Genomic DNA, 15,346 nt, shown 5'->3' with positions numbered 1-15,346 from the left:
TACTGCAGATATTGCATTTATAATCAAAAGGGACAGTGCAATTTGACTAATAGAACATAACACTGTGAATTAATTTGGAAGTACCTATTTATTTATATGGAACTTCAACAAGATGAAAGAATAGATAGAGGGAGAAACAGCTGCTCTCAACATTCAAACAGTCTGTCTGTGGCATTATAGAGTACACACCTATATCAACGCCATTTAATTTACATTATAAACTGGAATATTAACCTAAAATTGAAGAGATGCAGTTAAAATGTGTTTTTTTATAAATAAAAAAAACTCCGCAATTTTTCAAGTGCGATTTCTTCCTAACAGTTTGAGCAACGATTACTCCACACAAAAGATTTCTGCCACACCACCATATATTTTGAGTTAGCTTGGGTTTCATATTTCTCTGTCCTACAAAATACTGAGTTCTGAAGCTATGGATAGCTTCTAAAGGATACACGACAAACGCATGGTGATGTTTTCATTCCTGGTGAATGCATGCTTGCTGTATTCTCGACACACTCTTACAACCAAGCAAGCTGGTCTGATGAAATGCTTTATCTATTTTGTGTTTCTCATCCTCAGAGATAAGCCTAGCAACTGCCTTTAAGTAGCTACAAAACAGCATGGTTGTTCAGAGTATCCCAACCCAACCCGTTTTTGTTTTCAGATGTTCATTCCAATGCATGTGAGGAGCAGGGCTGCACATGACATTTCCACCGGCTTAATTGTGGTACAGCATCTGCTTCACATGCAAAAAGGTCCAGTTTCAATCCCTGGCATCTCCAGGTAGGGTTGGGAATGTCCCCATTCTGAAACTGGCCACTACCTGAGTGTAGACCCAGGGTCCCCAAACTATGGTGCTTGGTGCATGGACCATCAATGGTCCACTAGCTTCATTGTGGTAGTGCATGGCATGTCTGAAGAGCACTTACAATTTGAATTCTATAGAATTCTATGGTGTTCAAATTGTGATACAGCACAATACAATGCAGTCTGAGAAACAGCTTCTCATCTCTGACAGTAGTTGCTCACAGTATGCCAGAGGCATACTAGGGGTTGGTGAAATCAGCCCCTGCCAGGGGTGCAGGCCTGGGGGCATGTGCAAAAAAAGCTATCAGACTATGGAGTGCATGGTGTATATGTGTGTGGTGATGCGCAGCTGCTGTCACACATAAAATGTAGTAATTGCTAATGTGGCTATGGTAAAGTGTGTGTGCTATTATGGGGTGCAGATACAGCTCCTTGCCAAGTGCACAAGGGACCCTAAGTACACCTCTGCACAGAGGTCAAAGAGAATGCTGACTTCATGAAGAATAAATCCTCTTATGTTAAACTTTGAAAGCCGTTTTAATGTTAAAATTTTGTTTCTCTGGGATCAGCAATATGAAACCAGGCATCAGTGCATCTTCAACATCTGGTCATAAGAACACTGGGTGTCTTAAAGCAGCATATTGTTCTGGTGAACACCATCAGCTGCTGTGAAGCATGTGTTGAGCACCAGAAAGCATTCACATGTGAATCAAAGAGCAAAACTGAAAGATTATATAAAGGTAAAAGGACCCCTGACAGTTAGGTCCAGTCGCGGACGACTCTGGGATTGCGGTGCTCATCTCACTTTATTGGCCGAGGGAGCTGGCGTACAGCTTCCAGGTCATGTGGCCAGCATGACTAAGCTGCTTCTGGCAAACCAGAGCAGAGCACGGAAACACTGTTTACCTTCCCGCCAGAGCAGTACCTATTTATCTACTTGCACTTTGACATGCTTTCGAACTGCTAGGTTGGCAGAAAGATTATATAGGAAGGATCTAAATGGCAATAATTTCCCCCCTCCCACTTCCTCTCCGTCTCTTCCTGAAAGGAAGAAGCTATAGTATGGGTTTTCAAAATGATTCCTTAATGGGGGGGGGGACTATAGAGTCTCTGGATAATAAAATGCTTGATAAGAAAATCAGTTTTGTAGAACACTTCTTTGATTAAATCTAACTCCACTTAAGAGAACACTATTTTTGCTTATCTTCTTCCCTGATACAGCATCTACTGTGGCACTCGCTAAGTTGATTTCTTCAGACATTTTCTCTGTGTCTCTAAAGGTTCTAGCTACACTCATTCAGCTTTCCAGGAGAACTCATTACAATTCAAAGTAGTAAGTTCTACTTTTATGCAGTGAAGGAGCTGTTTTAACATTAGCTTTACCAGCATGCCCCCCTGTGAGCTGTTCAGTTTAAAAATAAAGAATGATCCAATATGGCACCATGGGCTGCATCTGCCTACTCCAGCAGCCAAACTGCACCACATCATAATGACACTATCCTGCACAAAGAACACCAACCTACTTTTTATGTGATATGATATCTGACAAAGACAGTTGCTCTGGTGCACAGGTGGGGAATCTCAGGCAGGGTGTGTGTGTGTGTGTGTGTGTGTGTGTGTGTGTGTGTGTGTGTGTGTCAATTGTGGCTATCCAGGCCTCTCTATCTTCCCAAGGCACATTTCTTCCCAGTCTAGCCTCATATCTCCAGGCTTCACCCCTCAATAGCCCTGGCTCTGTACCCTCTTCAAGTCCTTTTGCCTGCTTGGAAGATGTGCTTGAACTGTGGTAATGCCTCATGTTTCCCTGCCTGGAGAAAAGAGGTGAGTGTAGAAACCTCTGACTTCTGCTGTACAAACTTAACAGCCTCACCTGTTGCTCCTTCCACTTTTGCTGCCAGCCCAGCCCACCACAGGCATGTGGCCTCTGAAAGGTTGCCCATGAGGGAATATAGTCCCTGGGCTGCAATGGGGCTCCACCCATCCTCTAATGTAAATGTCTCCACGTCACACCCCTTGACCCACTTCATTTCATGTTCCTTAAATTGGCTGACTTGAAATTACATTCAGTGGCTTTTAAATGGAAGGGCAATGACGTCTGCTTCTAATGATGCAGTTGCCACACTGAAGCGCTTAAAACACAATTACTGTATGCATTCAAGCTCCCTACATGGATTAGCCTTCATTGCAAGTTTTTAACCATTGGGCTTGGCACGGTGTGAGGAGGGGGCAAAGCTATGATCTTAAGCCAGAATGGCTTCCTGCACAGAGCAACCTCCATGACAGTCACTTTCAAAGAACTGGTCACCAATATGTCTAATATACTAATAATTTCTTGGACGGACTGAGCAGAAAACCGGGGGCGGGAAGCAGGCAGGGGCGGGGCTGGCACGCGTTCTGGGGGCGTGGCGTGCATTCTGGGGACGTGGTGCACCGCCTGCAGGGGCCGGGCATGCGTTCTGGGGGCAGGGCGTGCAGCGCAGGTGGCGGGGCAGCCAAGATGGAACCCTACCGGGATCACACTGTCCGGGGCACCCCGCCCCCTACACCCCGCCCTTCCTATGCCGGTGGATCTGAGTAACTCAAAACCAGGTGAGTTGACTGTGGTTCCTCTAAGCTCATTCAAACAACCCCTGAGTGTGTCATTCTTCCTTTAAATAAGAGATGAGGCACCTCCAGCTCTTGAAATGATGTTGGTCTTAAACTCCTGTCAGTCCCTGGAAAGAGAAGAGTTGAAAGACCGCAGGTTCCCCATCCCTGCTGTAAATGAGCACAAGAAGCAGGGGGGACCTAGTCCAGCTCTTTGCTCAGTGCAGGATTTCAGTTTCCTCATGGGAAACTGTTCCAGCAATGGCTCCTCCCTTGGCTCAGATTGTGATTGGGTGCACAAAATCCAAAAATAGAATGAATGGCAGTTGTACCCAAAGGTGATGCTTGTGGGAGGGGCTTTGCTCAACCAGTTCACTACAAGCAAACTAATCTGGCCCAATAAGGAAAGCCAGATTCATGCTTTATACTCCATATACAAAGAATAATTTCTCGCCAATATCCAAGCTTGTCAAAAAAAATTTAAAGTTTGTATATAACCTTCATTTTCTGATCGATTAATCTTGACAGGAGTTCCTCCACAAAGCCCTATGTACAAGTTCTTCACACATTCAAAATTGCACATGGGAGGGATATGGCATCACAGAACAATATCTATATTAGTAGATTTTTCAGCTTATTCCTCACTTTGGAAAGCCATCCATAGCCTGTGGGGGGTTTCTGTTAAAAATATTTTCCCAGAATCTCTCTTCATTAGATCTAGTCGAGGTGTTTGGGTTTGGTTTTGTTTTGTTTTTTGCTTCTTCTTCTCATGGTCACTCTACTGCAGTAGTAGCTGGTGAAGAGGTTTCTCAGTAGAAATCACTGTTATATTGTGGTAATTGAGAAGGGACTGACCATACTGGCTGCTGTACTCCCTGCCTCCAATAACACATCTTGGCATGTGAAATTGTGCGTAGAAATTCCGCCCTCTACTGCCACACAAAGGAGGATTTGACTAGTGTGGCGGATTGGCCCTAGGGTGGAGGAGGTATTACATCCCAGCGCAGAAGGAGTTAATCCACCTTCATCTTGACGGAAAGTTCATCCTTTGGGGGCGGGGCGATCCCCGGTTTAAAAGGAGGGAACTATTGAAGTACTTGAAACATGATGTTCTGAAATAAATAAAGACTTGTTTTTGTTGAGCCAAGAGAAAAGAGGCATTTATTTGGTCCAGCGATATATGGATGCTCATGAGGAGGTGAACTCAGTGAAAAGACAAAACTGACCTGCAGGGTGATAGTTCATCAGCTTAGTTACATCTAAAGTATAAACTCTTTCAGTATAACCGACTGATCTTCATCCTATCCTAGCCTAACCACCACTATCCTGGCCCCACACACCTCTTCTTCCCTGTCTCCACACACACCCTACCTCTTCTCAACTGCCAAAACGGGCCGGGCCGTTCCCTCCTTTTAAACCGGGGATCGCCCCGCCCCCAAAGGATGAACTGTCCGTCAAGATGAAGGTGGATTAACTCCTTCTGCGCTGGGATGTAATACCTCCTCCACCCTAGGGCCAATCCGTTACAACTAGCGAGCTGCCTCACCAGCCACAAGTGATATGTTGCCTTTTTTCCTACCTCAAATTTAATTGTTCTAGAGCAGCAGCAGACAACCCATGGCCCTCCAGATGTTGTTGGGACTCCAACTCCCATCAGCCCCAGTCAGCATAGCCAATGGTCAGAGATAGTGGGAGTTGTAATACAGCAACATCTGTAAGGCCATAGGTTTCCAACTCCTGTTCCAGATAGAGGAAGCTAATTTCAGACAGCCATCATCCCCACTCCACATACTCCCAAGAGACACTAACCTTTTTCTGCTTTGGCTCATTTCCCCCCAGCAACGCTGCAAACAAATCCTCTCAACTGTCGCAGTCACTTATATACCAATTTTGCCTCTCATTTAGAAGAAGAAGAAGAAGAGTTTGGATTTGATATCCCGCTTTTCACTACCCGAAGGAGTCTCAAAGCGGCTAACATTCTCCTTTCCCTTCCTCCCCCACAACAAACACTCTGTGAGGTGAGTGGGGCTGAGAGACTTCAGAGAAGTGTGACTAGCCCAAGGTCACCCAGCAGCTGCATGTGGAGGAGTGGAGACGCGAACCCGGTTCCCCAGATAACGAGTCTACCGCTCTTAACCACTACACCACACTGGCTCTTTAATTGCAAAACTGTCATTTGAAGCTTTCGAAACCTCTCCCATGAGGCAGCTCTCAGGCTGCTTGTGTTCACACTGCTTTTGGTTAGAAAATAACTGTGGGTTTCAATTTGTATTCTTTATTTTTGTGTAGAGCTCACAATAGTTTGAGAACCTCTTTTGTAGACTCCAACAACTGCAGTTGAGCAGAGAGATATTTCTTGAATACTGTGCAACCCTGATGAGACTGAGAGAGATTTCTTTTGAAGTGGATTCAGTACAGTATGTTGTTAAGCAGACCAAATTTTTATGATGTGAAACTATTAGGCTGCTTTAAACAGGTGGATGCAACCAACAGTTGCAGTTGTAATCCTGTTACTATTATGACACAGTACCGCGTTTTATATGAGATTACTCTGGAGTAAGTTACATTAGGGTCAGCAACTGAGGATAGAGAACTCCAGCTTGGCCCCAGAATGATATTGCACAGTAACTGGTGGTTTAATGTTTATTTTTCATTTTTTCATTTGTTGCAAAAGAGATTCCAGAGCCATGTTTTCCTTCCAACATACCATTAATCTGGAAATATCTCAGTGTGGCACCAGTTGGCACCCTGAAGTTAATGGTTTGAGGCTTGACGCTTAAGGATGCAGATGGAAAACAGCACAGATACCTTCTTATCGCGAACATCCTTCCAAAAAATAAAAGTGTTTACTCTGGAACAAGGGAAGAACTTAAGCCACAATGCACTCAGTTTAATGAAAGTAAAGGGGTTTTTGTTGTTGTTGTTGTTTAAGTTACTACCCTAAACCTGTCAAGCAAACTTGGTTCGCAATAAATCTCATTCTTCCCAGCTGCCGTCATATTTGGAACTACCTGTTAAGGGTGGGAAGATGAGCAGCAGCAGGGCAGCAAAAAGGAGGTTTATCTATGGCAGCTAATCTCCTCAATCAACAGCACTCCGCTCTGCTCAACAGCCGTTGCCAAGTAACAGGCCAGAGCTTCTCTTATCGGCTTCCTAATGTTTCATTGACTATTCAGACAAGAATAGAAAGCTGTGACATGGAGGGTTATATGCAGCACAAAATGAAAACGGCACATTATGTGGGAAGAAAAAGAGAAATCTTTTAGTCCATATATATCTGGATAGTCAGTGGCTATTGTTCCTGTACTCCACCATCACCTCGCCCACCAAGGTAATTTTCTGCACTGCTAATTCTAAACCACAAAAAACAAATGGGGGAGTTATAAATTTACATGCATAAGACTCTTTTGGCCTTTCTTGGTAAGAGCTCAGCCATTTATTGACATCACCGATTCCCTTCTATAAAGGAAAGCAGCCATTTCTCAGTCGCACGTTCCACTGGCATATCAGAGTACTGGTGGCAATGATGAAGGGGATTGGAATCTTTGTACATTATGCCCTGCTTGTAATAAAGGCAAATGCATGTCAAATTGGCAACGTTAAAGTTTTATCTACAGCAACATCTCTCACGTACACAGAGAAGGATAGCAATTGCCAACTGGATCATTACTCATACAGCCTCTGCACTTTTTTTCCTTTTCACTTTCCAGGTTAGGCACAGGAAATTTCTTGTTTAATACTTTAATAAAAAACCCAATTTTCAGTGCAGAAGCATTTAATTAAAAACCTTAATTATAAGATAGAGTTTAAAAACAGGATCTTCTGTCATTCTTTCTTCAGGGTAATAAATAATCAAAAATTCTTATGCTTATCTTGCTAAATGTTACATACTACTTGGTAAGCACGTGGTATGAATACTTCCAATCTAAAAAAACACCTTATTTTGCAACATGTATTTTATATCATTTGGCCAAACTACGAGAGGCAGTGAAGGATAGGCGTGCCTGGCGTGCTCTGGTCCATGGGGTCACGAAGAGTCAGACACGACTGAACGACTGAACAACAACAAATTTTATATCACATTCATAAATATTGGCTGTGCAGGAATTTCCTCAAAATTTGCACTCCTGTAAAGGAAGACATGAACACAGCACCAGGATATTTCACTAAACCACATGGATGCAATATGTGATTTATTGACATATTATGCAAATACATACTACATAGACAGAACCATGTCTCCCATTAAATTTCAGAGGCACACATGAAACACTTTGGAGTAACATATTCCATGTCATACAGGATCAGAGAATCACAATGTATTACTTATATCACAGAGTGAAGACCAAGAAAGCTAAGTGCACAGGAAACAGCATTTACAACAGAAGTTACTATCTTGACTTAGGACAGAACTACATGTTAAGAATTGTATTGTTGTCCCTTTGGAAGATTATTTTTTTCAGGTATTGAAATCTGTAATTTGAAGTGGAAGGCCAATAATTGGTGTGTGTGTGTGAAAGAATAGGCTTCTTAATACTTTTTTCTTCATGTTGTTTTTGCACCAAAAATTGACCCCTCTAAGCTGCTTCCCGTGGACTGCAAGAAGATCAAACCTATCCATTTTTAAGGAAATCAGCCCTGAGTGCTCACTGGAAGGGCAGATCCTGAAGCTGAGGCTCCAATACTTTGGCCACCTCATGAGAAGAGAAAACTCCCTGGAAAAGACCCTGGTGTTGGGAAAGATTGAGGGCACAAGGAGAAGGGGACGACAGAGGACGAGATGTTTGGACAGTGTTCTCGAAGCTACCAACATGAGTTTGACCAAACTGCGGGAGGCAGCGGAAGACAGGAGTGCCTGGTGTGCTCTGGTCCATGGGGTCACAAAGAGTCGGATACAACTAAATGACTAAACAAGCTGCTTCCACTACTAATGAAGAAAAGATACAAGTAGCAGCACCTTTCCCCCCACCTGGAGTTAAAGAAATCATGCCACAATTTTCAGATGAAAAATAGCTCAAGGGAAAATGGTTAAGAAGCCTCTCTGAAACACATTGGGCAAACTGCAGCTGCATTATAATTTATAAGTACTGTACCAGCAAGACTACTGTATAAGTAACTATAAGTATCTTCTAGCTACATCATAACTTGAGTATCATCCAGCAAGTAACATCAAGCAAATGACAGATAGATACAGATACAGAAATAGTTACAGATAGAAGCGACGATAGTTGGATAAATATAGATAAAGAAACAGATATATATATATGTCTATATCGTAAGATGTAATCCATTGTGGTACAGAACACAAAAGTGACAAGCAGATGGACAAGATTAGAATGGGTGGAAACTACTTCAACATAAGGGAGAGGCTGGGTTATATATTTCCCGCTTACATGTAGTTATGAACATCAGTTTGTTCTTGTATTGTGCTGGTTATCCCTCACAACCCAGGGGAAAGTGTTGCAAAGCTCATTAGAAGCAAATGAGTGCTCAGACTGAAAACACACAAAAAACACTTAGAGCTTTCAGTGACATCTAACTGAAAATTATATGCCTGGGACAGGTTTCTGTGTTGTTCACCACAGCACATGACGAGCATCTCAACTTGAAAAACAATTTAAATAACCTTTATGGAGAGAAAAAAATAAGTTGTCCTCTGGTACCCAGCCTTGTTCCAGAGAATACTTTTGTTGTTGTTGTTTACATTTGCATTACCATCCCTAAGCGGTGAATTTTCCACAGGCTGTGTCCACAGTTACCTGCAACTACAAGAGGCCCATTTCCTTCTCAGACGGGCTTATGTCTGGCTTTGGACCTGACTGGGGAGCAAGCAATCAAAACCATCTCTACAGGTGGCATCCCAACAACCAGCTTCCTTACATCCTGCTCCCTTCTCCTTGCTGCTGCCGCTGCTGCTCAATGGGGCACCCTCAGTATCAGGCATGGCATTCCTGCCCGCCTCTGATTCCCTCGGTCCCCCATCCCTATCCACATCCATCATGCATGTGCTTCTCCCTGTTGCCTTCAGATGGCCCCAGCCCAGCACCAAACCTGCCAATTGAAACAGCAGGTTGATATTGCTATTCATCTATTTTTTCACAAGACCTCAGTATTCACAATAAATAAAACTGGAAATGGATATCACCCCTTAGCCCTTACGAAAAGCCCACCGTGAAAGATCTTGCTCTTTCATACTTTCCTATGTGCACATGCAGATACAGACATTCCGATGCAACTAAAAATGGGGAAAGGTCATGGAGGATAAAGGATAAGTCACTATGGGGAGAGACAAAAAACACATTCCGTCTAGGTCTGCCCAGTGGTATGGATGCCAAGCAGTAGCATGTCAATGACATAGCTGTCAAGTTTTGGATTTGAAAATAAGGGATCAGCAGTGTCACCTATCCTGGGGACAGTCACATGTCAGTGGTGGCCAGAGCCAGAAGCAAAAGTGGGCGGAGCAGCAATGTAAACTCCAAGCGGGCTCGGGCTCGGAGCAGAGCAAAGAGGAGGGCAGCCAGCAAAGAGGAGGGCAGCCATGTGCTCCACGCGATGGAGCCCCATCGCCTTCTTGTCTGATCCCATCAAAACAGGACAGGAAGCAGCAGCTGCTCAAAGGCAGCCAGGCTCCGCCCGCCAGCTAACCCTATTGGCCGGCTGAGGGGCTCGGCGGCAACGGATAGGGGCTGATGCAGGGGGAGGAATACACCCCCCCTGTAAGCATGGGAAACGGCTCCCACTTGCTTTGAGGGCTGAGGCTTTTCTCTCCAAGTAGGCGAGGTCTTCCCACCCAGTCCCTGGCCAGCAGGGGAGGAGCTGCTTCCATTAAAAACGGGAAATTTAAGGGAAATAAAAAATAAGGGAGAGCAGCGGGAAACTGCTTGAAATAAGGGAGAATCCCGGGGAAAACGGGATACTTGACAGCACTGGTCAATGAATATCCAAACAAAATGTGTGGAAGCTTATATGCTGATCACACAAACCAGATTTGAATGCAATGTAAGTACTCCATCTGGCAGCACCCTAACTTAAGTCCATTGACTTCAATAGGTTTATTGTGACTATGACGTAGCTGGATACAACCCAGTAAGCTTGAAGGACTGTGTTTTTAAAGTGTTGTGGAAAGGGACTGTCTGGGAGTCCTTGCAGTGAGCTTTTTGCACACCTGCTACTGCTGATATAAACACAGACACTCTTAGTGCAATAACCACTTACCAATTTATTTTCATTTATTTTCTGCCACTTAACAGCAGTTCTGCGAATGAGGAAATTGTTCTGTGATGTTTGAATTATTAAACAGATCCAACAAGACATCAAGCAGTTTGGAGGGGAACCAATCAAATTATTTTAACAGTATTTTGTAGCAAATTCATGTGGGATGCAACTGTTTTCTCTTATTATCTTCAACAAGGCCCCGTTAGCCAGACATCTATTATCTGCCCCAATTATCTAAATTCCCGGTATGTTCATATGTAGCACTATGTCAAGACATACCAACAAAAACAGCATCCTTGCTTAACCAAACATTTAATTATCTGAATGTTTTCAGTAGCTTTCCTGACAATTTGGATAAACAAGATTGGACTCGTGTACAAATCAGTGCCACAAATATATACCAATAACTAAGAACCAGCAGGCCTGTCAATTATAACAAAGTAATACAGCTTAATGGGAGGATGCAGAATAATGTAGGTCTTTAGGTTAGCTGGTTCTATTAAGCCACCTTTCCTTTCATAAACAAACTAAAATACTTTCAATGGGGGCGGGAGAAAGAATGCAATGCCTACATATTGCAGTTCTTCCTTGTTGCACTTTGGTTCTGGTGTTTTTAAAGGCTTCGGAATAATTTCTGTAAAACCAACATGGATCATCTTTAATTACTATGTTGCAACCATGGTTATTTAAAAACCCGGCTTCAGAATAGTAGATGACAAACATTAATGAGCAGTAATGCACACATGGTATTGTAAATGAAAGGATAATGAAAGCAATTTATTTGAAAATTAAAATATGATTAAGAATGGCAGTCTGAACTAGGACGCAGATGCGAGGGGGGGGGAAGCAACCAACATGCAACCAGACTCTCATTAATTTAGGGACTTTGTGAAATTGCTTTTCTTTCTCTGACAGTTTTTAATATAGAGTAACTTAACTAGCAGGCTGGGTATGTAGCCCAGAAGCCTCAGCCTCTTTGGAGAGGTTCAGAGGAATTGGAGTACAATACTAGGGAACAGTATGTGTATATATATATATATGTATATATATATATATATATATATATATATATATATATATATAGCCACCCAACACATTCTTTTAGGTTGGGATACCAATAGTTTAATCTGTAACACAAACCAGTTAAACCATAGTACTGATCTATAGAGACATGGGTGGCGCTGTGGTCTAAACCACTGAGCCTCTTGGGCTTGCCGATCAGAAGGTCGGCAGTTCGAATCTCCGCGGCGGAGTGAGCTCCCGTTGCTTGGTCCCAGCTCCTGCCAACCTAGCAGTTCAAAAGCATGCCCAAAAGTGCAAGTAGATAAATAGGTACCGCTCCAGTGGGAAGGTAAACGGCGTTTCCGTGCGCTGCTCTGGTTTGCGAGAAGCGGCTTAGGCATGCTGGCCACATGACCCGGAAGCTGTCTGCGGACAAACACCAGCTCCCTCAGCCTATAGAGTGAGATGAGTGCTGTTGTGTATTGATTCAAGGGTTATAGTATCTGTATTACTATTGTCTGTATTCACATTAGGGGAAAGTAATTGCCTTCCTGTTCCAGAAGGAACAGCTACTATTGGTTCATTCAAGTTGCTGCATTGGGATCCTCAGTCTTATTGGTTCCCACCAAAAGGCAGCTTTGTGATTGCTTGAGATTGTTCCCTCCAAAATGTATCCTTTCTAGCCAGTCTTTCTGTCCCTATAAATGTAGCATCCCTCTCCTCAGTTCCCCAGTCTTGTTTGTCTGAATAAAGAGTGTTACACGAAGAAGCTGTCTCCTGCCTGCTATGTCTGAGCTGAAATCACTTGCTGAATCACGATTCCCACGTTACAACAAGCGTGCAACCCCAGAGTCGTCCTCGACTGGACCTAATGGTCAGGGTACCTTTACCTTTACAGTTCATTATATTCGAGTATCTGAGACACATATCAATAAGAACATCAGAAGGGCTTCAGAGTATTGGGCCAAAGCAGTTCTATTTCCAAATGCCTCCAGCAAACCCACAAGGCAATCATGAACAGGGCTTTTTTCAGCCGGAACTCAGTTCCAGCACCTCTCATGTGGGCACCATTGCCATCCTAAGAGAATGAGGGAGGCGTTCTTGTTGAGTTCTGGCACCTCTTTTTCCCCCCTAGAAAAATAGCGCTGGTCATGAAGGTAACAGCCTTTCCACGTTGTATGCACCCAACTGCTGGTATTCAGGTTAATACTCCATCTGAACATATTTAGCTGCCATGTTAGGCCAAATATGGGTGGAAGATCTCATATGTAGCTTGTGATTATTTTTCAGACTTTCCCCCTTCTTTATATGCATAGTGCAGCCACTGGGGCTGAAATTTGAAATGGAAGGCTTCCCAGCCCCCCAGCCCCGGCCCATTTGTGTCGTTCCCCTACTTTAACACTAAACTATATAGGTATAGTTTGTGGTTATTATGGATGGGTACTGTAGAAAATTTAAAACTGTAAAACAGCATGTGCAAAAGGGTCAGTTCAAACATTAGACACTGCCATCTATGGTCAGAAACCTGGATCACACTGGAAATTCTTTAAATGTTGCCATTTTCTCTCTCTCTCTTATCAGGAGAAAATACCACAATATAATCTTTTCAATCAAAAGAAGAGAAGCGAAGTAGGAAAAAACATTTTTAGATTTATTCCAGATAGGATTTCGTATCTATCAGCAATTTAAAACAATTTTAGCACTCTGGATGCTCTCTCACGAAAGTGGTATATATAGTAAATATTTCATTTCTAGCCTTTTAGCTGCACTACACTTGACATATTAAAATGATATAAAAGAATATCAAATTATTTTTAATAAAACAAAACCCAACAATAAATCCTAGAGGCCACATTAATCAGAGCACTTTTCCAGCGAGAAAGATACCGCCTTGGCCCAGGGCTTAAGGAGCAAGGTCAATGCAAATTATATTTTAATGATAATTATTTCAGAAGAGGTGTGAATTTGCCAGAAGTCGTTGATGACTGGCCGATTCCCTCAGCATAAAAAAGGAAAGAATACCATGCTGCAAACAAAAAGTTTTCCTGTTTGGCCATAGTCAAGAACAGTTGTATGAGCTTAAGGTAAAGGGACCCTTGACCGTTAGGTCCAGTCGCGGACAACTCTGGGGTTGCAGCGCTCATCTCGCTTTATTAGCCGAGGGAGCCGGCGTACAGCTTCCGGGTCATGTGGCCAGCATGACTAAACCGCTTCTGGCAAACCAGAGCAGCGCACAGAAACGCTGTTTACCTTCCCGCCAGAGAGGTACCTATTTATCTACTTGCACTCTGACGTGCTTTCGAACTGCTAGGTTGGCAGGAGCAGGGACCAAGCAATGGGAGCTCACCCCATCGTGGGGATTCAAACTGCCGACCTTCCAATCAGCAAGCCCTAGGCTCTGTGGTTCAACCCACAGCGCCACCCATGATTAATTGATCCCAGCACCACTAGTTCTGTCCCTACTGAGACATAAAAGTGTTCACAAGGTGTTCATGAGGTAAAGTTTAAAGAAACTTTACCTCCAAACCTGAAACAGAAACTGCATTTGAATTATGGTTTACAAGTCTGATTTGGAGGCAAATCTGGTTTGTATTATCAATGAGACCAAACTTTGTAACCCAATGCAATTGGGCTACCTTCATGCCTCTCACCTTGTCAACATGTTTTCCTACCACTGTATGTAGTTCAACTCGGCTACACATACTATCATCTAAGTCCATTTTAAACAGTAGGGCCATATTTTAAAAGAAGATCAAAATCATATGTATAGATAGAAAATCTGTTTCACTATTAGGCATCCTCTGCTTGTGGTGAAAAGAAACATTTGTTAGGCAATTTTCTGCTCATTGATAATATGGAAGAAAGCAGTGCAAGTACTGCAATCTTGTGAACAAACCATTCTGTAAATTTAATATCTTACTGTAAATTTAGAGTCTTAATGAAAAGCTTTTCCATGGATAGAAGAAACCACAGAAATTGCGTCAAACTATTTTCCAGGATGTTCCTACATTTTAAAAGCATGAGTGAAGAACAGCATCAAGTTGGTGGGCCAACTCCATCTCCAACTGCTGCGGGCAAACTTTTGACCTGCCAATCACCTGGTGTAGTTATGACATTAGCTGACAAGTTCAAAGGCACTTGCTTTTGGTACTGATCAGCTGATTGGCGCCGAGAGCAAGCTGCTTTGAAGGCACACTCAAGGATCCCTTTGAAGTCGGTTTACAGGTACAATTTGCATTCAAACCATGCCTGCAAGCAGAGAAAAGCATTTCCATTTGCAGGCACAGTTTCAATCCACCACTGCAAATAGATTCTCCTTTCAGGAAAAGCTGGTGCAAAGCCCTGCCACACCGCCAGGTGCAGAGGGGCGAGACCCACCCCTCTCACCCAGCAACAAAGCTGGGAGGTGTAACGGGCAGACCAGCCCTTTCGGGTGCCGCTTGTGGAAGCTACCTCATCCTGCCTCATGAGTGGACCGGCTCTGGGCAAGGGCTTTCCAAGCACCACCAATCAGAAGTTCAGGGATTTAAAGGCACTGCTAATCAGCTGATGCCCCATACAGTATATGCTGTCAGGTATAGAGCAGAGGGATATGGCTTAACAAATAGCAAATGGCCTCACAGGCCAAGTGGGGAGGCCCTAATTAAGGCCGTGGTCCAGAGATTGCCCATCACTGCTTCAACGTATTGTTCAAATGTTCAGGTTCTGATCATGGGTGTATATATGATACACACAC

At 43.4% G+C, this 15,346-nt stretch overlaps 1 protein-coding gene across 1 annotated transcript in view; it reads right to left on the bottom strand.

Moving 5' to 3' along the window:
- Nucleotides 1-15,346, bottom strand: part of PTPRN2 (protein tyrosine phosphatase receptor type N2) — a 583,237-nt gene that overhangs the window by 490,690 nt on the left and 77,201 nt on the right. The gene's annotated exons all lie outside the window — the stretch shown is intronic.

The sequence above is a fragment of the Lacerta agilis genome, chromosome 12 (genome assembly GCF_009819535.1).
Source record: "Lacerta agilis isolate rLacAgi1 chromosome 12, rLacAgi1.pri, whole genome shotgun sequence".
Lineage (NCBI taxonomy): Eukaryota > Metazoa > Chordata > Lepidosauria > Squamata > Lacertidae > Lacerta > Lacerta agilis.
This window is presented reverse-complemented; position numbering and strand designations above follow the sequence as displayed.